Genomic DNA, 24,554 nt, shown 5'->3' with positions numbered 1-24,554 from the left:
GGGCATTGAAGGATTTTCTGTGTTAAAGCTCATGGCAACTCACTGCCAGAATGTGCAGCAAACAAAATACGGATTTGAGAGAAAGCATTGGGGTCACCCTTCAAATGCAGTGAAGATGTTGGCTGTGAGAAAAGGAAAGAAAAACTAAATAAATCTGGAGGTAATTTCAGAGTTCTGTGACGTTTAATCCATGGGAAGGTGTCAGAAAAAAAAGGTCATTGAGGACTTCCACATTTGCAAGACAAACTCAGGAACAGACCTAATCTAATTTACTATTTACTGCTGAGACCATCATCAATGTCAAGCAGTATGACAAAGTGCTGGCATAGGCCCCAAGTGAAATTAACCTGCACCATCATTTGAGGTCTAAATATTAGATGCCTACAACCAAGTTAGTCACCCTAGGGCCGTAAGTCAATCCAAAGGAATGGGAACTAGATAATTGTCTCCAATAGGCAATATATCTCCTGCCAGTATGGGTATCAGATTATGTGAGGCATGTTCTAGGGGGACCTCCTATTCAATTATGATGGCAGAGGAACACAAGGAAGACTGCAAAGTGTGAAGAGATGGCTCCTTCCTTCAATTTACAGCTTCCACCAAGACAACAAGGATGTTAATTCAGTGATGGCTCCCTCCATCCTTCCCTTATTCATTTCTTTCAGCTTTTTGTACTTAAACCATCCTTCCAGAGAGCGACTAGGGATGCAGAAGGAGTGGGTGGGGACAGAAACAGGACAACTGACATGAACTAGACAAAGGGATATCCCATGCAATACAGCATCACGTTAAACAATAAAACTGGGGACACTTGGCTGGGGAAATATGCCTCTGATTGGGGATTGGTTGGGAATTAGTCAGTGGGTGTTGAGCAATTGCTTTGTGTTTCACTTCTTTTTTATACTGTTCTATTATTATCATTATTTTATTTTCATTTCATATCCTGTCCTATTAAACTGCCTTTGAATTAAATCATATTCCACTCTCTCCCCCATCCCAATGCTGGGGAGTGAGTGAATGGCCATGTGGTTCTGTGCTGCCAACTGGTTTGAATCACAACAGATTAAAACCAAAAATGTTTTAAGGTAGTTCCCAGGTACAATCCTGCAGGCTAGGATCTGAGGCCAGCAAAGCTATCTTTGTCTTTCCTAATTACAGCAAAATACAGCTGAGCTCTTCTGATCTGAGAGATTAACCTGGACGTTTGGGATGGATTTCATTTATCAAAATGCAGTGTCTGTTCTCCAGTCACTAGCTCAGATGGATGACTGGATCAGGGGATGACGAGCTCAGACTTACACATGAAATGTTTAAGGCTCTGAAGGTAGAGCAACTGAATACTATCTTAAATATCCTGGTAGTTACAGAGAATTCCTAAAATATAAGGCAATATTTTAGACTCCATATTTTGACATTTTCTTCTTTTACTTTCTCTTCTGATCTGTGTATCAGAGCCCTTTCTCTAACTGTGCCTGCTTGTCCTGTGTTGTTTTCTATATCTATTGAAGTTCTATATTTTATGTGTGTTCTATATACACATTCAGAGAAAAATCTTAATGTAAAATACCTAATCCCTTTCCATAGTAAACCCAATTTTTTCAACTTTTTTTTCTTCTTTTTTTTAAAGGAGGATAAGAAGAAATATGATGAAGCCTTATTCTCTGTAGCCAACCTCACGCTGCCTTTGTTAGCGGACATACGAAAAGAATGAGATTAGGCTACCACGTAGCTTTAGTTGCATTAATTCTGCCACATGACAAAGCATGGTGCCTCAGTGGCTAACCTTCCACCCAGCCTCTGACTAACACAGTCCTGGGTGCCAAATGTGATGATGCAGACTTGTTTCCCCCTAAATATCGATCTGACATAAATAGCGAGTGGGACGTGGCTCCTGCTCACCCATGTCATCACAGTGCTTTATCAAAGCCCCCTCTGTCATACATGTAGCATTTCTGCTGTTTCTCTCTTCAGCAATGTGATGGTAAGCTAAAAGGAATAAGATCAGTAATCTCTTGCTGTGCCTGCCTGATTAAGCTTCTGCTTGCTTCTCTTTTGATTCCACAATAAACTGTCGCTCTGATTTACTTCTTTAATTGGGAAAGGCAAGTATTGCAAACATCACGTTTTTACAGCTCAGAAGATTGTCGTCATCACATTGCAAAACATTTCGGGCTCCATTACTTAATGTCTTTTAATTGCCTTCTTTCCAATCAGGAAGAGAACTTTTAAGAAGAGTCATTATTTTCCCTATCCCAGTGGTCATATTTCTCCTTGCCATATCATATCATTGTCATCCAGTTTTTAAGGCACTGAATATAACAGGAGTAAGTTTAGCCAGAGGTAGACTCTTTATTCTGCATGTTTGACTCTATGAATTTCATTACATTTAGCTTCAAATATGTTCAACACCATTGTAACTCACTGACCCGATGGAATAAATCTTGATTTTTCCAGTTTACCAATAAAAAAGGGAATTAATTTAAGGGCTACTCCAGCATAAATCAAACCCCTGGGTTGTACATCCTCACATCTGTGCCAATAGTGATTGATTAAATGTCATGTTACAAATTTCTCTGCAGCTCTGAAAATACGGGAGTAAATCCAGATCGTTTTAAATAAGACTCACAGCAGATGAGAGCAATCATTTTGATTTCAGCTTGTAAAACGCTTTACGACTGTTAGTCTTTTGCAGCATTGTTTACATTTGAGAATTGCCTGGCTTTGATAGTAAAATAGCAAAATTGGAAAACAAGAGCACTGGTGCTATTTTTAAATCCCCAAAGGCCATTTCATGCCTCTTTGTGTACTTGTTATCGTTGCAATGGAATTATCTGATTGAAAGCATTCAGAGGGCTTATGAAAAGTGCCACCAGCCAAACCCAAACAAAGCCTGTTGCTACTCATTTCAGGTTAAAATTGCAGCTGTAAATCCGTGGTTGAAAAGGCTCCTCTTTTCTCTCTTTGATTGTTTTTTATTTGGTCTTTTTAAGGCAGGGGAGGGAGTCTAAATGTCATTCAAAAACTGTCATTTTTTCAAAAACATAAAAATAAAAATAAAAAATCTGACTTTTGAAAGTAAGAGAAAATACTACTTTTAAGGTTTATTTTTATACCTTTTCTCTTGATATGTATTTGGATATATTTTGCTTTGTAAGATACATGACTTGTATATACATGCATACAAGCAGTTCTGAGTATACATGTTATGAATGGTATAATATGAATAATTTGCTTTTCTCCTATTTTTTTCAAAATTCCCAATTATGCTCCTGAAATAAAGTGCAAATGTAACCCATAAATTACACGCTTTCTCTTTATTTAATTTGGTATTATTTATTAACGTGATTAATGTGGCAGTCACAAGTAGAAGTGGCTGAAGTTAACCAAATAGCCTTTCTCTTTGGGAGGTTAGGAATATTTATTTGGTATTTCAGGCTCCTCAAGAACTTAGCAGACTAACGTAGCCCCTGAGCTTTGTTGTGTGACTCTGATGGGACTCTTTTCCAGATGGCTTATCTACTTTCTCTCATACACACATATGTAAATACCATAGAAAGAAGCCATGAATGACTCAAGTGATTTGACCACAGCAATGTTAACTGATAAATATTGAATTTGATACAGGTTAGGGTTAGGGTTAGAAAGTTCTTTTCATGCTTTTATTCCTCATCTGTTGGACCACCTTGACAAGAACGCTTATTTCTCTTGTGATCTCTTCAACACCATAATTTTTTTTTCTCAGTATATCTATTTTTCAGACTATTTGTTCTTTGCTCTCTTAAGTTATGACTGTACAACTCTCAGCACAATTGACTTTGGTCTGGACTTTCAAGATGTTTATGTTGGACAGCTAATAAATAATAATAACACACTGCTTCAGTGTTGGCAAAATACACATTAGCTCAGAGGTGGCTGCTTTTGTTGGAAAAAATAATAATTATTCCTAGGCTTCTAATTTAGGCATTGATTGGGATATATTTTCAGCCTGTTCCCATAAACAGCCTCAATCTCACAGGTGTCTTCCTTCACATCAGCTGCAAAATAAACACAGGCTGTTAAGGTCAACCAAAGATTTCTGCAGAAAACATTAATGGAATGTCTGCTTTCATGGTTGCTGTAAGCAACTGCTAATGTCATCTGGATTGCAGTGTCGTTCTTGACCTACGCAATGATTTCCTCCTCACTACAATGAAACTGAATGAAACTGACCTTTGCAAGATAATTTATTTTCCTTATTCAGTTCAATTTCAGAGAAATCCAACTTTTCATTAATTTTATCTTGCAGAGGAATAGCAATCAGAACATATTTTTCTTAAGAACTCGTCTGAACTTTCTCTTTACTGGTTGTACCTGAAAAGCCCAGCCAGAGCTGGAATACTTGGCCTTGAACAAAGTCTTCTGCACAAACAGCAAGGGCAAGCCTACCATCAGGAGCTTTTCATGGAATCAGGTAAGGCAGAACAAGATGAAATTTAAAGGAAATGTGAAGCAAGGTCACTTACATCCAGATTCAGCCACCTATATTGAAAATGTGGTTCAACTAAGACTCCATGTTAGCTGAGCACCCAAGTGGCCACTCCTGAAAGTGAAGACCCAGGCCACAGAGGCCATGGAGAGAATTAACGGCAGAGCAAATGCAGGCCTTTGATTTGATTGAACAGTTTCAGATCTCCACTATTTGTAATGGGATATTATGGACCAGGCTCACCTGCACAAACCCACCTGTAGAAAGTCTCATTTAGACATCTGAATCTGAATTATTGCGATGGTTGAAGGCCAGCTGTAGACCCATGTGAGATTTCTCCGCCTAGTGGATACGCCACTTCATTAACCATTTCATAAAATATCTTCACCTTGTCTTACTTTAGCAACTGCTAAGTTAAACAGACTCATTTCTCCACGATTTCGTTAGTCTGTCCATGCTTTGTAGAGGGATGAAGTGGATGATACATCAAGTCTTTTTCAGATCTAAGGAGGCATTTTCCTGTGACTTCTGGAATCTTCACTGTACTGTCTCCAGTTTCTTCCCATTAAATTATTTTAATTTATTCATTTACTTATTTATTGCTGTGAGTATATTTTCCATGTCATCATAAAAGCAGAACACAGCAAAATCTGAGGTGGCTAGAGCAAGAGGAAAAACTAAAGACTGTGAACATTGCTGGACATAAGGGTGCTTTGAGTGAGCTCTGACTGCAAGATGCCACCATAGAAATGATTTTTTTCTTATTTCTGTCCATATTAGAGGAAGAAATAAATTTCTAACTGTGACACATCCTTCTGAGCGAGCTGTTTTGGATTAAATCCCATCAAAGCTTTATGTATTTTGACAGATCTGACATGGTTAAGCACAAGCAGGGGCTTGAAGAGTTTCACGCCAAAAAGAAACTTAATTAGAAGTTACTATAGGATAAGAATTCTTTCCCATGACAGATCGAGGTAGTAGGGCTGCAGACCAGTTGACGCATAAAGATGTCACTTCTATGTTAAAAATAACTGTGCTAACTTCTGAAATATCATTTTGTTATCATTTGAAATACACAGCCCTTGTAAAATGCAATAAAGATGCCACCCAGAGAAAGCAGATGTCTCTCAGCACATTGTAATGTCAGCATCAGCTGTTTGTTGTCTGAGAGCGCTCTGTGGGCAAGTGACAAAAGATGGTTTCTTTAAAATTTCATTAAAAAAGCTCAATTAGATCTTAATTGAGACTCTTAGGTTTTCCCTTTGGGGGACATAATTTCACGTTTACAATGGAGTCCAAGCAGAGATATCATCCCTGCCTTTGTTCTCCCCCATTTGCTAATTTATGTACAATTAAATATTTTAGCATTGACACATCTGGCTCTTTTATTCAATTAACGTCTTTTTGTCTGTATGTTTCTGCACTGCAGTGATTCAAAATCCTGACAATAACCAATTCTGCATAAATTGTAGAAAATTAGGTTTTGCCTCAGAGGTTCATTGTTGGTCTGTAACATCCCTCTGGGCATTCGGGTTTAAATAATCTGCTTAAGCCTCCATTCAAAATTCAAGAAAACTGATATAGCTTATTTGCTTGGGTCCATACTGGCTTGCAAGTTACCTTACACCAAGGATTTGTACAAACTCTTGAATTTCTCTTAAAACCTCTTCTCACTTCCTTTCCATCTCTCCTAGAGTTACATTCTTGTGAAAATGAAATCAATAGGGGAAAAAAAGAAGCACTGGATAATATCTACGTCTTTAATTCTTTGTCTACATCGCTAATGTCTTTGGTAGTTGTAGAATATACTGATCTTCACTGAACCAGTGGCGCTCAAATGTTCCTTCTTACTCAGGATATTCTATGATCCTGTGAATATGTATTATTTACAGGCAGTGGGAGAACAGTTTTCTTTCCTCTCTTCTTTGTCTCTCAATTCAGCACTTCTAAAATGCACTCCTCAAAATCAGTTGGGTTTAGAGTTCACTGCAGATGGGATTTGTTTCCTCTAAATCAGGCATCTGAAAATTGAATATGTAAATCTAAGTAGTCACCAAAGGTGACCTTGTCAGTCACTAGATAGGAAGTTGGCAGGCAGGAAAAGTGTGTTGGATGTCTTTACGAGGTGACTTGATTGTGAAGAGAAAACATGATACTACCATAAATGTAGTTTACATGAGATTATCCCCACCCTTGCCTTCCTCTGTAGTCCTTTATGCAGGAACAGGTACACCCTGGATGGCTTACCTTTCAAAACTGGACAAAAGTGGATATTTTCAACCCAATATGACCAAGGAATTGTAAAACAGGAGAAGAAAAGAGTGATCAAATGCAGGAAAAAAAATGCTCAGAAATATCTTCACTCAATGACTCATTAAATCTCCCTCTGGAAGTGCAAAGAAGTGCCATAACATAGTATGTTTACCTTTTATGATTTTAACAGAGCTGATTTATTGCACACAACAGCCACTCAATGGCCAGACTTATAGCCAGCTACAATATATACAGAGAGACAGAGAGCTGCAAAAGCTCTGCATGGAGACCTGCATTTGTTTAAAGGATTTGTTGATATGAAGACCAGAAGAAATCGTCACAATCTTCCATTTTGATCTGGAGCAGACTGCTCTAGCTCTCTAGGGCTGAAGTGGAGTTTACTGTTTAAAAGAGAAATCTGAATTGCGTGAAATACAGCAAGCAATAAAGAAATATTCCAGAAATATTCCATTTTATTCTTTCCTTTCAGTTTCTGCCTCTAAGTTTATGTTCTATACGTACTTTCAAACCCTGGGAACCAGAAATTTTGCAGTTTTGCCTTTGTTTAGCACCAAATTCAGCACTGCTCTGGTACTGCTGAGAATTCTGTTTTCTATCAAAGTCCTGAGCTGCTATGTCTTAATACTTCTGTCTGAGTGCTCTCACACTGAAAGATATTTGCCATTTTCTTCATCTTGATTTCTCTGGCTAAGCATCAAGAACTATAGGAATTACCTGTTAGTGAATCAAAACACTTGGGATTTGCCATGCTTATCCTTTGTATTGAGTAACATAGTTCTCCTAACTTTACTGTAAGAAGTGCTCATGGGAATGTATCTATTGAATTAAAGACAGGCAAAGGAATATTCCCCGAAACTGTAAGTTTTTTTGTATATTTGTGAATTTCTAGGATTTTCCCCATTGTGAGCAACAGCCCTTTTGGGTCAGCAGCCTCCAGTGGTACTCCCCAAAACCACTCTTGGGCATTTGATGCCTTGTTTTAAGTCTTAAAGGAGTTCAGTTCAGTAATAAAGACAGGGCTTCTGCGCAGTGCTTGTCCTAAAAAACATAAAATGGATACTGGTCCTGCTGGATTCACTGTATGTTTTTTCTCTGAAAACCATACCATGTATTTAAATCAAAAAGGAAATATGCTGTAGAAAGAAACTCTTCTATTCACAGTTTTAAGAGGAGAAATTAGGCCAGTAATGATTAAATGTTTGTCCAGTGGTTTGTTAATTTGATTAGTTATTGATAATTATTACGTATTTTAGTGTAATTTATTGCTTCCTCATGTTGCTGTCAACTCATAATAGCTATAGGAAAACAGAGAGGAATCTGTAATGCGGGTTAATGAATAATCCTGTGTCTTGTTTAAACTTGGATTTAATATCTTTTTATTGCGATATTCACAGCAGCTGTTCCATACAAGCACATAAAATGAACACGTGCATTTTCTGCATACCTGTGGGCAGCTGCAGAAGTAGAGTTCACTCACACAGCTTCCCCCAAATCTGCCCCATTCTCCCTTATGGCCCAGTGACCCTGGCTGTTCCCCATACTGTGTGTGGGTAGTGCATGGGAGAGCAGGGGAGAGGCAAGGGTCACATCTATGCCAGACCATTCCAGCTTTGGCAGCATGGGCAATTTGGAGCATTGTTCAAGCCTGAGTCCTGGACTTTGATCTCTTCTTCAGCTGACAAAGCCAAGATTCCCTCATTGCAATGTAAATGGTTATAATAGGGGAGCTGACTTCTTTTGGAGGCATGATCTGTCTAAAATATATCTACCTTACATTAAACATGAATGTTCTAAGTGGCTCCAATTTGAGCATGCAAATCCTATCCAGCATGCTTAGTTTTACAGTCGGTATTCTATCATTTGTCACGTTCTCAGCACTTCATGATCTTTTAATTCTTCCTCTGCTATAGTCTTCCTGTGGTGTGGCAGATGGAAATTTTCACCCCAGCTATTCCTGCAGCCCAAGGCAGATGGCAAGACTCCTTGGTCTGTGCTGAAAAACTAAGGCTTCCTCAGAGATCAAATAAGTTATTCCCATCCTTATTCTGGCTCACCTGGAGCTGCATATGCAGCTGTAGATGCGATATCACAGGGAATCAAACACTGCTCAAACTGTGGTGTTATGGAATGCAGAAGGTGCTGAAATGAGTTTGAATTTTGCCACTTTGGAAAGTTGCATGAATTTATTTTAATTATTAAAGTCAGTGTCACAAATTAACCACAGGACTGTTCTATTTATTTATTTATTTATTTTTAATAAATGAAAGCATGCTTAAATATTTAAGTATTATACCTCTTTATTCTTCTACTTTTTTTTTTTTTTTTGGTCACTGAGTTCTTTTGAATTTCATACTGAACAGTATTAAAATGCAACTCACCATATATATACATCGTTATAGTAGAAGTGTGATCAAGGCTTCTCAAGAGGTGTGATAAGGTAATCTTGAGTGGCAAACTCTGCTATCTCAGATCCGTTTTAATATTGCCAGTTCAATGGATCCCTGTCCAAAATTGAGGTCTGCTTCCAAGACGACTGCTTTCCTACTTGGAGAAGACATATAAAGGAAACATCTTTCAACTTTTGAAAGGTACGACATCAGGTCAGAGACTGATAGAGGTCATGAAAATACCCGCTGTGTGGTGAAGGAGGATGTTGACAATGTGCTGCTCAAGGGACTAACAAGACAAAAGAGGATTGCCTCCAGCATGTCTCCATGGGGAAGAACAATCAAACATTCTGCACTGAGCACAGAATATCATCAGCTTCTCTGCTGGATCCAGAATGAGGTGAAGCCACTTCAGGGTCCTGGACAGATGGCAAAATGAAGCAGAAGATCTTAAGGAGGTTTGTGTTGCCTTCCTTAAAAGGGGACTATAAACAGGAGGGGAATCAATTTTTTATGAGGATAGATAGCTATAGGACAAGAGAAAATGGTTTTAAGCTCTAGGAGGGAGGATTTAGATTTGATATCAGGGGGAAGTTCTTCACAGAAAGAGTAGTGAGGTGCTGGAACAGGCTGCCCAGAGAGGCTGTGGATGCCCCATCTCTGGTGATGTTCAAGACCAGGTTGCATAGGGCCCTGGGCAGCCTGCTCTAGTACCAGAGCTGGAGGTCATTGGCCCTACCTGTGGAAGGGGACTTGGAACTTGATGATCCTTGGGGTCCCTTCCAACCCAAAGCACTCTGTGATTCAAGGATTCATTGGGGTAACAGCGATGTTTCATTAATCGAGGTGATAATAGAGGCCTTTCCAGAAGACAGTTAACAGAATCTGAATTATCTGCTCTAAATCAATCCTAAAAACCATCCACTCTTTTCAGAAAAAAAAGCAGGGAGTTGAAGCTTCTGCCCTAAACAAAGAACTAGTGTGACCTCATCCTGGGTCTCCCATGAGCTTTGATCACTTTTCCAACACTTTTCCAAGACTACATTTGGTGCCCATAGGAAAGTGAAATTCTACGGGAGAAGTCTCCCACACTGAGGAGCTGGGAGCACCATTTTTGATAAGGACTGATTACACATTTTTCAAACAATGATGAACATCTCCCATACTGTCCACTCCTAGGATGTGTTTAAATCCCACATATCGAGGTCTAAGACCTCACATTTTGATAGGTAGACATTTCTGAGGTCTAACCTAAGGGCTGGGATGCAAAAAGCAGAAAAATTGGACATGGATGGAGCTGAAGAAGACATGCCTCCTCTATTGATGTCTGGAACATTTTGCACGGTAAATCAGTTTGGCTGAACTTTCATTGAGCTGTCCTGAATTTAGCGTCCTTAGATCCCCTGCTGAAGCATTTAAAGCATCTAAGATTACTAAATGCTCTCCTCTATCTGTGTGCAGACAGTGATATTTCAGAACTTTGTATTTTGCTTAATTTGTCCTCTGCCAGTTTTCAGTACCTACTGCAGCAGAAAGGCATGAGTACAATGATGGCTTTTTTAACAAGAACAAAGCAACTATTCCTCTTTTACCATTCTCATAGATGTGATGTTGCTGTTTTTAGTTTTTATTATTATTATTATTATTTTATATTTAAAATCAGAAAAAGAAGACAAAAGCATGAGGCAGAAACTGTACTGGACAATTTTAGCGACCAGTGCATTGCCTTGCAAAGATGCAAGCTGTGAAAACTGAGTCTTAAGAAGGGAAATGTTAGACAGTTAGAATCACAAACAGCACAACCAGGCCCACTGGTGGTAAAATGATGGCAGAAAGGAAAAAAAAAAAATTATCTTTTTGGCTCTGCAAAGAGTTAACATTCCCAAGTGTGTTACACATTGCAAAATGTTGAAATAAAAATAGCACAGTTCCTGTAAGTTGTTTTAACTGCTGGAAAAGATAAAGCTGTAAGACAGGAGGAAAGTTTCTCACACATGCACAGACTCACACTCACACAGTCATTTCTGTGAATAAAAAAAAAAAAGCCAACACTGCTATGATGCTGTTTGCCTTGCCAGGCTTATGTTGACAATCCCTGTGTAACTGTTTGGATTAAGCCCTGTGGCTTCCAAGTTGAATAAAAGCCATGTTTACCACTGTGTTATTTAAAAAAGAAAAAGAAAAAAGATCTTTTTTGCCCCTTCATTTTCAAAAATATTTTCTTGGTCCTAGCTAAAGAAGCCTGCCAGCAGTTCCTATGCTGCCCATTTTCCAATATGTTATCTCTTTTCTTTTGACAAATAATAGAAAGGTTGCACTGACTGCACGAGTGTCAGAGATCTTGGGGTTTTGTAGCTGACATTTTCTTCTCATTTTTCACCAGTTATTTTCCATGTGAAGAAAAAACTTTTTCTTTGCTCACGGTAAGCAAGCAAGCAAAAAGTAATGCAATTAAAAACAGAGATATACCTATCAGCAGAACAAACCCCAACGGTGTTAGTGGATACACAAAGCAAAAAAGGCTTAAGATTTTAAAAATAGTAAAAATTACACTCTAAAAACAAATGATTGTAATAGAAAAGAATCAAACATTTAATGTATTTTCACCACATCATCACACGCAGACTGCTTAATCTGTCTGCTATCAAAAGCCAAAAAAAAGACAACCTGTCCATGCTGTAATCATTCCATTTTAGGAAGCACATATGTTCCCAAAGTAAATACAAGCCCAGCCTACATATTTATAATAGCATATGAAAGGAAAATAATGACTAGATAGCTAAGATAAGCTAAGTGTTGCCTTGAATAAAGTCATACAAATAGTGAGTTCTCTCTTCTGCTTTTCTTTTAGTATCAAAAGGTATGGGCTATGGGACCCACCAGATGCTCATACAGCCTTGGATAAGAGAGTGGCCTCACCTGCACTGGATGTTCTTCAAAGGCCAAAGAAAATTTTGATGACATCCAGTGATGAACTAAATATGAACCTTGCTTTCTCCATCTGTGCCTCTCTTACTACAAAGCAGATTAAAAGCTCCACCTCAGGACTTGTCTTCAGGCACCATTGGATTGGATATTGCTCTCAGCCTTGAAACAATTTAACACAAGAATCTATAAACTATTGTCTTCCAATTTGTTTGCCCATTCTCCTCCACAACAGACTCTTGGGAATTGGTGCACGCTTGCTCCTCAGCCCAGCCAAGGCATTATTTGGGACTTGTGCTAGTTGGCACCAGTCAAAGCATTGGTGGGCAGATGGCAACTTCAAGCCATGTGATTTCCTATCCACATCACTGGACATACAGGAATGCTTACTCATTGTATTGCACTTGAATGGGTGGAAAGTGCAAGGGTGAGGGAGGAACAGGCTGTGCCACCAATACTGAGCTATTTTTAATTCTTTCTTTTTACCCAACAATGCACTTTGAGCTGTCAGGAGAGAGCTACGTGTTATTTGGGTTCTGGTTATGTTGAAATATTCATTAGCAGTTGAGATGAAATTTTGTCTAATTACTGTCTAACTCCTGATGCCGCAATCTGGAGCATCTTTTTAGAGATTAGATAGTTGAAAATTCAAATACTAATGCAGCAGCAAGTATGTCTTAAATAAGTGATGCTAGCACACACAAGAACTATTACAGAAATACTTGCCTTAGAGACCAAACATCCCAAAACAAGTTCCAAAGATGTCATAATAACATGGTCTAAGGAGTCATTATATCATTTTCAGCTCTGAGTGTCATGATAAGGATGCATGGCAAGCATAATACATATCTAGACTAGAACAATAAATAGAAAAAGTATGTGAAAAAATATTCTGCCTTTGCACCTCCTGTCCAAGGAGGTAGATGTGCTCATGTCAGAGGGCTCAAAAGCAATCCAAGAGCTATTTCTGTCTCTGAGATGTTATGGATCAGCTCCGAAGCTGCTCCTCAGCATAATAAAAAACGACTTCAAGGTCTATAGTGCAAACACATGGAGCTCAGGAGTGAGAATCAGTCCTACTGACTGTAGTGCACGTGGGGAAGGAAGGAAGGATGGAAACTGTGGTCCCTGACATTGTAGAGTATTGCTCAGGTAAAGATCTCACTCTTCAATTTGAGACTATTTTCCTATACTGATTTGGTGGAAATATGTTGGAAAATCTTCCATTTGGCAAACTGATATGAGTGTGACTCTAATGCAGTTTCTAAAGTTGCAAACTTTTGAGTGAAGGCATCAGCTTCCAAGGAAAACAAAATCTACCACTTTCTTGATGATTTGTTTCAGTGACCAAACAGTCTTACTAACTCCTCTCTCATTTACAACTTCAGTTATTTGTGGTTTTCTCTTCCAGGTGGAGATTCCAAGGAAAATAGAGACCAGACTATTTGGTAATTATTCTTACAGTATTTTAAAACTGCTAAAATTTTCAGAAGTTAACGTATAATCTGTGGATAGCAGGTGAAAGTGCCTGGTCAGGAATGCTAGAAAATGTTGCAAAACAAATTTCTCATAGGGACAGAGGAACTGTTATGAGTTTAAGATTTGACAAGTGTTTTGTGTGAATGCATTAGCTCAACAGAGGGAGGTCATATAAAAGACAGGTATTTAGTATAAATTATATATCTAGCTTATCTATGCAGAGAAGAGTGAAGCACCTCTGGAAGGTCATTCCTCCTGGTTCTGGATGCCTGTGTTTGGGAGGGGTTGTATTTCTGAATGAAAATATTAGTTATTTTATTGGTTATATGAGGAATTTAGAAAGGTGTATCTGAGTAAATGCTTGGAGTTTACATAGAGCCAGGGGATGTATCTTTGGTTCTGAGAAAAAAATTCCTCATGGGTGTCTGCAAAGGTAAGTGATATCTGGAGAACATATCTCAAGCTGGCACACATTTTTGTTCTATTTCTGTTTAGTATCATTTACTTATTCTAATTCATAAAAGGACAGCACCTCCAGTCACACAGATTTTGTTTTCTATATCTACAAATACCACATGCAACCAAAAGTTTCAGACTGTTTTTTCTTTGCTATGAGTAGAAAGAAGACAGGGTAAACATCTTCAGAAATGGATGTGTAACTGTTAAAGGTTCAAAACCCTTGCATTGTGGCAATCACGATCCACATTTGATATATCTTTAGCAATCCAGGTGGCGTACCAAATGCCTTCCTCATCCTGGGAGCCTGCAATTGCAAGTGATATGATGAATTCTCTGAGGGTGGGCTTGCATGTCATTAAGATGGGCTCATTGTAGTGTCTGCAGCAACTTCTGCCAGCAGATTGCCGAGCTCCGACGATCAAAATACCATATGTTCCAAAATGCAGAGACAAATTTGATAGAACTAATCAAATTCATGCACCTACGCCTAAATGACTTCTGTCAGTTTTCTTCTTTTCAAAACGATGGTGGAGAGACGAGTTCCAGTTGTTTAGGGCAGATTTGTGGGGTGTTTCCTCAGTGTGATGGAGAGCAGTTTTCACTGACACCTACCAATTGTTCTTTGCATACAAAATACAGAATGGTCAGGTGGGACATTTACAAGGCCTTGTTTGTGTGCAAAACTGTAAGCAGTGATGCCACTGCAATACTGAAAGGAAAACTGAGGACTTCAGAAAGTTGAAGCAGGAACTGATGTCGGCTGGCTTTTGCTATTTGCATAGGAAAATTCTTGTTTGGTTCTTTCCATTTCTCTCAGAATTTCAAAGGAAATATAGATTCACTAAATCAAACATCCTTCATTTGTCTTCAGGTTTTAATGAAATTATTCTTTTCTTTTTCTAAATTAGATAGGAAAATGAGTTTTCCTATCTATGCCAGCAAAAAAAATTAAAAAAAAAAAAATTCAATTGCTTTTGAGAGAAACCCCTCTGGTTGTCATGTGTCCTTTTAGCTTTTAAGGAAAATGCAATGATTCTCACTGGCAGAAAGCAAGTGGTATTTTGTCTTATAGGTTTTCTTTAGGATGCAGTTAATAACGTCCCCCGTTCCACTAAATATGTTGACTGGATACATATTGTCTGTGAAGAGATAACAAAAGGTTGACTAAATAATGATTTTCTACAGAGTGCCTTATCTGAGTTTTACTTGTCTGCTGTCAATATCAGGATGTGAGCAGATAAACATTACTGAGACAGAGAAGACAATGAGTGTCATTAGCCATCTACAGTCGGTTGCCATAGACACACAGCATATGGGCAAGTGGGTCTGAAACCTGTTTCTGGCCACAACAGACCACAGTGGGGAGGAAATGGATTCATAAGAACGTAATGCCAGTGTGGGAAAAAGAAAGAAAGGATGGAATATATGTGTATGTTCAAGAGCATTTTGAGGGTCTGACACTGGCAAATCATTCAGGACCACCTCAAGAAATTTGCTTTGCTTGGGATTAACCACATACTGTCCAAAATTGTCTCTTCTATGAATGTGGAAAAATTGATCTTCTGTCTTGCAAGATCCGCAGTTCAACTGAAATCGTGTTTCTCCTCTGGAGAGCCATCTGGTCAAGGTGGACAGATAATTTTGATCTGATTAATCTTGACCACTTCTACCTTAGCTCTGTCCCAAAGCCTGTCAGTGCTATTGCCAAAATACATATAATCCATGGAATACATGAAATTGGTCTAAAAAGTGCAGTCAAGTGCATGTTATGAAAATATTCAGATTAATGTGGGTACTTTCTTAAACTGAAAAAAATTGAACACTTGCTGATCCATACAGAACAGAGGCCCATAGGTGTTACTGGTGTGAATGAGCATTCACAAGCTCAAATTTATTCAGTGTCCAGGGGACATCCAGAGGAATATTCAGTGGAAAAGAACTACTTGTAAAATAGGTTTAAAGATGAAAACTAAGTAAGTAATTATGAATTGACTAAATAGATGGATGTGAAATCAGAAAACAAATGTCAGACTGAAGTGTAAATAGAAACACAAATTTCATATGCTTGAACATGTACGTGATACATGATTTTGAAAGGCAGATGAATTTGTGATTGAGCCAGATGTCTTCAGTATGTTTGCTGTGGTAGAATAAATGTATCTAAATGTGGTAAAATAACTTAGAAATCGCATTCAAGAGTTTCTTTTATTTGAAATGATTTCTCATATGACAAACATATTAGCAAAGAAACATTAATTTGTCATCTTGTTATGATATTGAATAGATTACTGTACCAAAGTATGAGTCTAAAACCAAAGAATATTAATGAATTTTAAAATTTTAACATAAATATGTATAGTACCCAATAAAACACACTTCTCAGAAAGAGAATGCAATTACTATTTAATTATTAGGACATACATTATTAAACATGAATCCATTTCCACTTCTGAGGCAGTTCAGAGCCAAGTTTCACAATAGACAAAAGAATACTAACTGTTTCAAAAAATTAGTGTCTGCTCAAACTAATATCTTAAGAGTGAATCATTCTAATGTATTTAGCCCAGAAAACATCAGCATTCCATTTCTGAAAATACATTTATATCACAGAGGATCAGAGATCTGTCATTAAACTCACAGTGAACCATAATTAAATGTTTTATAAAATCTTTCACTTGATACAGCGTTTCACTGGATAAAATTTCCTATAGATTTCATTATTTTTTTTCCCATCAACGATGTGGACATTTTTCCTAAATCAATCATTTCTACTCCATAGAATCAGATCCCCTAATTATTTTGGAAGGCACAAATGATCCACTCGAGGAATCAAATGGCAAAGCACCAAAAAAAAAACAAAACCAAAAAACCCAAGCAAACCAAAAAAACCCCATCCAAATCTCTTCTCAGCACTCATTTCAGAGCTGCCAGCAGTGAGCTGCATGTCTTCTTACCATGTCCCATTAGTGGTTATTAGCTTGTGTCTTGTTTTTGTTTAGTTGTATATTCACAAAAGTCAACTACCCTGGCTTAGTATTCTTCATCAGATAGTCATGTCCCGTTAGGTTTCTTGCTCATTTGTGCCTTGAGGAAGGCATCTTGCCTTAAGATGTTTGTAATACAATCTTCTGCAGTTGAAGTAGTCTTCTCTTGGCCCTTTGTAGTCACTGGAGAGAAATGGGAGGTGATGGTCTGATCATCTTACATTGGTGGTCTACCTGATGAAGAGACTCATTCCTCTCTAGACAACATTACGTGTAATGATTTGATCTCTACCAAGGAAACAAGAGTGACTATTTAAGTAAACGCCCACAGACAGCATGTTATATATATAAGGACTACCTCAGTTTGTTTCCTTTACTACTTTACCTCCTAAATCTCTTTACAATTGATGCAATACTTTTCCAAGCTTAGGCTGCCTTGTCTGCAGAGAAGAAACAGTTTTATTTAATGTTTCACCAAGAAATAAACAAAATATTAATAAAACCACCAAACATCAGCTGGAGTTCATTGAAAATGAAACACTCGACTTAAAATGGAATACTAAAATGTCACCCTTTAAGCCTTTTCTTTTTTTTTTAAGACAGATTTCTAAACCAATAACAGCTTTAAAATCAAAAGGAATCATTTTCCTCTCAGAATGCCAAAAAGAAATATTCGGTTTTCCTAAATGTTTAGCATTTCCTTCACTTTTTTAGACAAATGGGGCATGTTCCTGTCTCGTCCTTCTTCTCGTCCTGGCTATATTTTTCAGTCATCCTACTATCTGCCAGAACAAGCCTTGCCCATTTCTAACCATAACACAGTTAAGATAGAAGGTCTGCATCCCATCAACATGACAGAGAAAACACCCAATAATAACAAAGAGCCCTGAAGTCTTTTTGAGAACCATTATTGGATCTGAAAAATGTTTCATCAATCTGGGGCCAGTTCTGTCCATACTGTTGGCTCATTTCCTCCACTGGCCACATATCTCATTGCTTTGCTGAGAATGAGAAGCTGGACCTGCTTGCAAACTGGACTTGTACTGAAGAGCTTTCATTCTTCTCTATGTCAACCAATAACTCTTCAGAAAAAGCAAATGAAGCTAAAGACTGGAAATTAGAGAATTGAAGCCACGCTAACAGAAATGGCATGCAGATCCAGATTCCAAAGTCTGGGAGAATAAAAGATTAATGGATACTAACTAAAACTGGATGGGGGTAATGAGGACACATTGGACAATAAACAGGACTAATGCAAAGACAGTGTAGTGGAAGCATTCTAAGTGAATATACATCAGCTTCTATCTGTCCATCCTTTACTCAATTATTGAAAATCTGAGTAGAAAAATTCTCACCCACTGTTCCTAGAGATCTGCACGAAGGCACAAATGATGCATTGGACAGAAAGTTTGTGTCCTGTACACACATACCAGTAATTGCAGTGACTATGATCAAGGAGAGGAGGAATGATATCTTTTACAAATTAGCATAATGCAAGCTACACAAAACACTAGTGACTCCAACGGCCTCTGTTTTGTTTTTTGCTTTGAAATACAGAATCTTAGAAAAAGTTTTCTGCAGACATTTCTGGGTAAAAGAATCAAGGAATTAGATATGATATACTCAAAATAGTGTGGTCAGGCATCTTCCAAGCTCTTTTTCTGAAGGTTTTACTATTCTCAGATCTGTTAGCAGGTCTGCTCAGCACAGCACTCTTTAAGCTGTTTTAATTAAGAAGAGTTAATTTGTTAAGGACCTGTTTTTTATCTGCTTATTCTTGGTGAAGTGTATTAGGGAAGAGGCACATGCAGCAATGGACTGGCAGGCACGAGGAAACAACAGGGGGACAGTGATGACAAACACAGGTGGCTGTTTGCAAGCTGCAGTCTATTCATCATTGGAGAAACTGCTGTTAAGGTCATTCTGCCCCTTGATTTAAATACAAGATTGATTATATTAAAACAGAGAACATTTCAAGCATTTATAGGTCTTAAGCATCAGAACAAGAATGTCTAAACAAGACAGACCTGTAATGTTGTCATAATTTAAATTCTTTTATAAAAAGCTCTCATCTAACCTTATAAATACCACTTCTGCCTAGGGAGAAGTTTCTTTTAAAATGAATGCAAAACTTGGCTGCTGGTTTTCAATAACCATACTGGAATGGCAAGGTATAATTTTTGTGGGAATTCATGCTGATGTCCCTCAGTGTCTGGAGACCCGTGATGATAATAAGGTTTAGGACTAAATGTTCTTCGCTTGTAAAATCATGATTAAATACATCATTAAACGTTCTGCTACAGGAATATGGCTCTTAAAAGTGCTTGTTTTAATTGGTATGGAGCTCTTAGAAAATTAGTCATTTACTTTTCTAAACACATGCTTGCCCAATGGTTACAGCACAAAGAATTCCAGAAAGGTCTAGAATATTTTAAAAGTTACTTAGAACGAGGGAAACATACAAACCCCACAAGTTTTATAAGCTCATCTCAATTGCAGTATTCTCTTACAAGTAGCTAATGCCTTTTTTTTTGATTGCTACACTGCTATGATGTTGGGTGTTGTTTGTTGTTTTTTTTTTGCTATACATCCCTACTACTTTTGAGCAAAGAATTACCAACTAACACTATAATGTTTTTAATAATTTTTCTCTTGCCTCACTGAAACTCCCCAGTATTTGAAAGATGTCTTTGTACGTAGACCATGCCTTTCTTAGTCAGAAAGCTTCAAACTATGGCCTCATCCTCCAACTCCTAGTCCATCAAACTATCCATTGCATGGCTGTGTGGTTAGCAGGGCATAAACAGATAAGCTTTGGTGAATAGGAATATTATGAATGGTATCTCCAATTCTAAACATGCAGTTAGGTACAGTCAAATGTAATTTAAAAACACAGTTCCTCAATAAAGGACTGTTTCTTTTAGATGTTGCCTTTGAGGGTGAGTTATGTTCCAGCCTGTCCTGTAAAAGGAAGGCTGGAATATGCCCAGGTGGATGGATGGTCTAACTGAAAATAGCTACATTCTTATGCTGCTTTTTGAGAAATTAAGAACTCTTGTTCCTTACTTAGACTAAACACTGCTCAATATCTTCTACAGGGTGGTTGAGTGCTTCAAGCTTTCCATTTCTTATCTTCACCTTTATGTATTGCTGCTGGGAAACTGAATACAGACTAATTGAGATTCCCAGAAGCTTGGGCAGGTGATTTTAATAGTAAAGGAAACACAGTAGAAACCTTGAGGAACCTGTGTTCACCATGATCTCCGTATCACCAGCACAAAGCCAGCTCCACAGGTAACAGTGGTGTTAGTCTTTACCTGGTGGCCACCTATACTTCCAAACAGAAAGCATGCAGCAAGCTGTGATCGGTTTCCAGACCTGATGGTCCACCAGGTGAAGGCAGAAATTTGAATGCTGGAGGTGTTCAAGGTATGGGCCAAGTTTGTTCTGCACTCCCACAACTCCTCTTTGGGATCCTACATGCAAGATCCTTCCTCTTTGTGGTTCTGAGTCTCCCAAGTTGGTATAATCCCTCTTTGTATTTCAGCTCCTGCTCTGTCAGAGCACAGTTGGTGTGAAGCCTCTAATTAAACCTAGGTCTAGGAAATCCTGTCCACAGCATCTCTACAGCAGGGTGGCTGAAGATTGCAGAATGTCTACTGGCTCTGAAGTGTGACACGAGTGAAGGTTCTGCAGAAGCTCCACATGTAAAACACAAGGAAACTTAAAACTGTCTCAAGATTCTACATGTCACTTAAAAATACATAGGCACAGAAAGGTCCAGTGGGTGAAGAATTGGAGGGAAATGCAGGGATTCTGATTTTTATCTGTAGCTGGTCTGACAATTTATGGGGTAAGCCTGAGCAAGTATTTTACCTCTACATTTTGTTGTAAATGCCCTGAAAAATTAATATATAAGAGCATTATACTACTATTACTAACATTGTTGTTTTGCAATTCTGTCTTTCCAGGCTAAGTATCCTTTTGGGTATGTAAATAACATTGAATAAGTTATATTTCTTCCAGCATTCAGCCTTTAAAAAAAAAAGCAATTTCAATTACAAGCAGTTCAAGAGGTGCAATAAAGTAGTTCTGGCTGGAAGCAATGATCAACACAAAGACCATGAAAAGGATGAAAAAAAAAAACAAATCTCCACTTGTCTAGATTTACTAAACTCACATATGTACTTCAGGAGAGAGAAATAAGGTCTATATTACAGCAGATCTGTCACTGACATTGTTTTTGCTACAAGCCTTTACATTTAATGAAGTTTTAATGATCTATTCATCTCTATTCAGTCAAGAGGTTTACGTGTTACTCTACACACTTATTTTATCTGCATATATCTTTAAAAGCACCATGCTACCTTTATGCACCATCATTCCCATGCCTCTCGTTTTTCTTTTGGTTCAGCACGAGTAAGAAGTAAAAGGTGAGAAGGGAGAATTGTATCATCTCTTGAAAGAGTTTCTATGTATTGGAGACATCTCCTGACCACCTCAACCGCACCTGAGCTAATAACTGTAATATTAAATTTTATTTCCTGAAGCTGTGCTAAATAAATTTAGGAGACTCCAAGAAGAGAATCCTCTAATCCTAAAGCAGACATCTGTACAGGGCAGGTGATTCACAGTTTGACTCGGACTTTAAAATATCTGGGTCTCTCCAATGACTTCAATGACTGCATAAGCTTATTTGCTCCTCCTCTTGATGCTGAGATCTAAAAGTTGATGAGATGAAGTCTACAGGGCAGATTGCTACTGCTGGTTCAAGTTCATCTGACCAAGCAGTTATATCTGTAACACAGACATCTGCTACATGACTTGGAACTTCCTTCTGTGAGCAGAGAGAAAAAGGGGCTGGGAGTGCAAAGTTCATTTCATCGTAAGGTAGATGGTCAGTTTATAACAGCTGAATTGCATGTTAATGATAAGCCTGTGAGGGGACCTCAGTGCCACTAATTCAGCTGTAAAAGTCATCACTAAAGATATACAAAGTCAATTATGATTAATGTCACCTTTTGCAGTTTATCTTAAGCTAGCAGCAAATATGTCTGAGAACGAGAGCAGCACTGGGGTGTGTTGATACCTCCTTTAACCCTTAGGAAGCAGATCCCCTTCTTTTTCAAATTTAAGTCTAAATCCATTTTAATAATTAAGCACAGAAATTAAATCTCCTTCTGAAGATAATTTCTCGACCAATGTTTCACTGCGATGTCTGTCCTTGATCTTCTCAGATAATTTATGCTCTAGGTGAACAACAAAGCATGAGAAGCTCTACACTGAGGCACTGCTTTGCCTTTAATTCTATTAAACACCACATCTTGTGATTATTTGTGCAGGAGCTCTGCAAGATGTGGGAGGAATGAACAAGCAAATTCCTGGCTGTTAATCAATGCAGTGTAACTTGTTACTCATGAAATGGCATTTTTGAAGAGTGTCTTTGCATCTTTTCCACCAAGTTTCCCTTTCTCCATTTCTTCATAGGATCGTAGAATCATTAAGATTGGAAAAGACCTCTGACATCATCAGTTGCAACTGTCAGCCCATCACTACCATGCCCACTAAACTATGTTCCTCAGTGCTACCTCTACACGTTCATGTGTTGTATTTATGTAGAGAAGCAACAAACTGGAAACTGGAGCCCTGGGTTCTGAAGAAAGCAAATGCTTCTAAACAGGAGTCTTCCTGAACAGAATAGGCCACGTGTTGGACAATGCTGTCTTAGATGGAAGCAAGGTGACAATAGTCTCTCTGCACATCATGACTTATTTCAGCCTGTTGGTTGAACAGCTGAATGCTGCTTTGGAGCAGACTGCACAATTTCCCTCTAGCGAATGAAGAATGTCAAAGATGTTTGGATGTCTAGCTCATCTTTTAGTTTCCCCAGTTCCAAGAAACATCTTGCATAAAAGGTAGTTACCATCAGAATTGAGATTAATATTACAGTGGCTCAGCTGCTGTAAAGCTAACATACAGTTTGCTCTATAAAGTTTGATAAGTCATAAGTGATACTATAAAATTCAACACAACAAATAGTTGCTCTGTTGAACTCTTCAAGATGATGAAACTATCAAGCTAAAGTGTATAGGAATTTCCTTGTATTTCCAACAGTTTATTATTATCTAAACATCTGGACTATGAATGGGAATAATTAGAACCTAACGCGCTATCTGTGAGATGTGGACATGTCTATGACAGGATGCTGAATAAAGCCCATAGATTTGATTAATTTAAGTGACCCTTTTATATAAAAATTAAATGAGGATATGAGGAGTATTTATATTACTAGGTTTAGCCTTATTCCACGCTTTATTCAGGAGAATAATGCTCTTTGTTTTTCTCCACCCAGTTCAGGTCATGTCTGACCTGATCCATCTCAGGTCATTTCTAGAAAATGACAGCAGAAAACACCTGAAAAGTGATCCAAGTGCTGCTCCTTACCTCCCCAAAAAATTTATAAGCATCATTAATTTCAATCATTTCTATCTACAAATTGTTATATGATTATTTGCTGTGATGTGTGTTTATTGCCATGATGCTGGCAAACATTGTAAACTCTACAATATATCTTTGCTATTCAAAACATTATCTGGCATATACTTGTCAGCAGCCATAGCAACACTGATAAATTTAAAATTAATGACTTTTATTTGGTTAGTATAAAAAGTTCAAGGACCGAACAGTGCAGAACACTAACAGGAGGAGCAGATTTGAAGGATTAACCACTAACAGAGGCTACAGAAAGTGCCAGATTCAATGAGGTGAACATTACCAGTCCTAAAAGCATTTGTCCCAGAACGAAACAGATACACTAGAGCCTTGAAAGATAAAGTTGTGCTATCTTTTGAATATTTAACGAGAGGCATGCAATTATGGGTCCAATTCCCTCTTAATTTTTTTCTCAATGTGTGTATCATTTTATTTTTCTTGAAGTTACCCCAATGACCTTAAAACTGTTTCTGAGCTGAGACGGTGGTCCATGGTGAGAACTGACTTGACTCTACACACAGAGAATTGCATTTACGTGGGAACATAGCATGACCTACGCTACACCTCCACCTTTACTGCTATTACTAACACATGTATTACTTTTATCAGAGAACCAAGTGTCCTATTATTGTCTCGTGCTCAGCAAGCAGTGACTGAAACACCAGGATAAGAGATCTGAGTGGTTTCAGTTTGGACATTAAATGTCTATTCTGGTCACCTAGATCAGCACCTAAGATGGCTGTAAGTCTAAGGAGCTAAAGAGGGCTGTGGGAGGGGGTCCTAGAGTTTCTCTATCACATTCTAAGGAAAGAAACTTGAGAGATGATTGTGTGTAGTATGGGCCAGGTCTGCCTCTTCTTCAAAAACATTGGGCAGGAAGCATGCTTAACAATTGACTTCTCAGAACTTTTTGGTATTACATGTAGATGCTGTGAAAGTCTGGAGATCATCTTTTCTGCAGTGGGTGTGACAGTATGCTCAGATGCTTTCAAGGGAAAGCATGGTTAAAGTAGGCAATGTTTCTGAGTATGCGTCTTTCCTTCCTTCTTTCCTTCTTTCCTTCCTTCCTTCCTTCCTTCCTTCCTTCCT

The sequence above is a fragment of the Meleagris gallopavo genome, chromosome 6 (assembly GCF_000146605.3).
Source record: "Meleagris gallopavo isolate NT-WF06-2002-E0010 breed Aviagen turkey brand Nicholas breeding stock chromosome 6, Turkey_5.1, whole genome shotgun sequence".
NCBI classification, from domain to species: domain Eukaryota; kingdom Metazoa; phylum Chordata; class Aves; order Galliformes; family Phasianidae; genus Meleagris; species Meleagris gallopavo.
The sequence above is the reverse complement of the archived record's forward strand: the minus strand, read 5'-3'. Positions refer to the sequence as shown.